Source organism: Hipposideros armiger, unplaced genomic scaffold (assembly GCF_001890085.2).
Source record: "Hipposideros armiger isolate ML-2016 unplaced genomic scaffold, ASM189008v1 scaffold_161, whole genome shotgun sequence".
NCBI classification, from domain to species: domain Eukaryota; kingdom Metazoa; phylum Chordata; class Mammalia; order Chiroptera; family Hipposideridae; genus Hipposideros; species Hipposideros armiger.
Genome location: NW_017731511.1, coordinates 2221653 through 2222542, shown reverse-complemented (window position 1 = coordinate 2222542; position 890 = coordinate 2221653).

Below are 890 nucleotides of genomic sequence, written 5' to 3'. Positions count from 1 at the left end.
ACTGTGGTAAGAATTCTCACACCTAGCTAGCTTCTGCCAGTTTTCCCAGGATCCCTTCTGTAGGCTCCACTTGGAGTTTAAAGGAGAGGGTGTTGTTCCAGAAACTACCAGAATTTGGCTAAGTTTTTCATTAATTTTCAGTTTTCCCTTGGCTGTTTAAGGGAATAATGTAGAAGTTTACCAGAGAATCCCTCAGAGTCTCAACTCTGTGAAGGGCCCATATGGGGATCTCAGTAAGGCGCGAACTTGGTAAGCTTTGTTTATGATCTTGTTCCAAAGTCCTTTCAAAGTGCTCAGCTATGGTCCTGAGTTCAGTCATAATGGCTACCTCCAATCCTATTTTCTGCCTTTTCAGAAATCCATTAATCTGAGGAGGTAATCCATTTACAAAAATGTTGAGGAAACTGCCTGAGTTTAGGAAAAGTTTTAAACTATGGCCGTTAGTTCACCTATTGACCAAAGAGTGAAAGATACCTGAAGAGAATCGCCTGTAGTCTCAGGTGGTCTTATTTTTAAAAGTAATTGCTTAATAGTCTTTTCAGAGTGAAAAGGCAATTCAGACAGGGGATTACTGGAATGAATACTCATATAACAGAGGACAGAGGGAAACAGTAGGAGTTATGTCAGTCTTACAGTCTTTTGTTTTAGGTGTCTCTTATATAATTTTTCATTAGCCTTTTACAACAAATCTTTCAATGAAGTTATTTTGGAATTTTTAAGCCTTTCGGAGGGCTCTGCATACCAATCAAAACAGGTATGCCAAAAAAAAAAATAGGTATGCCATTCTGTTTGATTTGGAAGCCCTTGCTTTAAGTGTCCTTAAATGATCTTGTCTAATTGGAAGGTTCTCCACAACAGCCACTGTAATTGTACATTTTTAGTAAGATTTT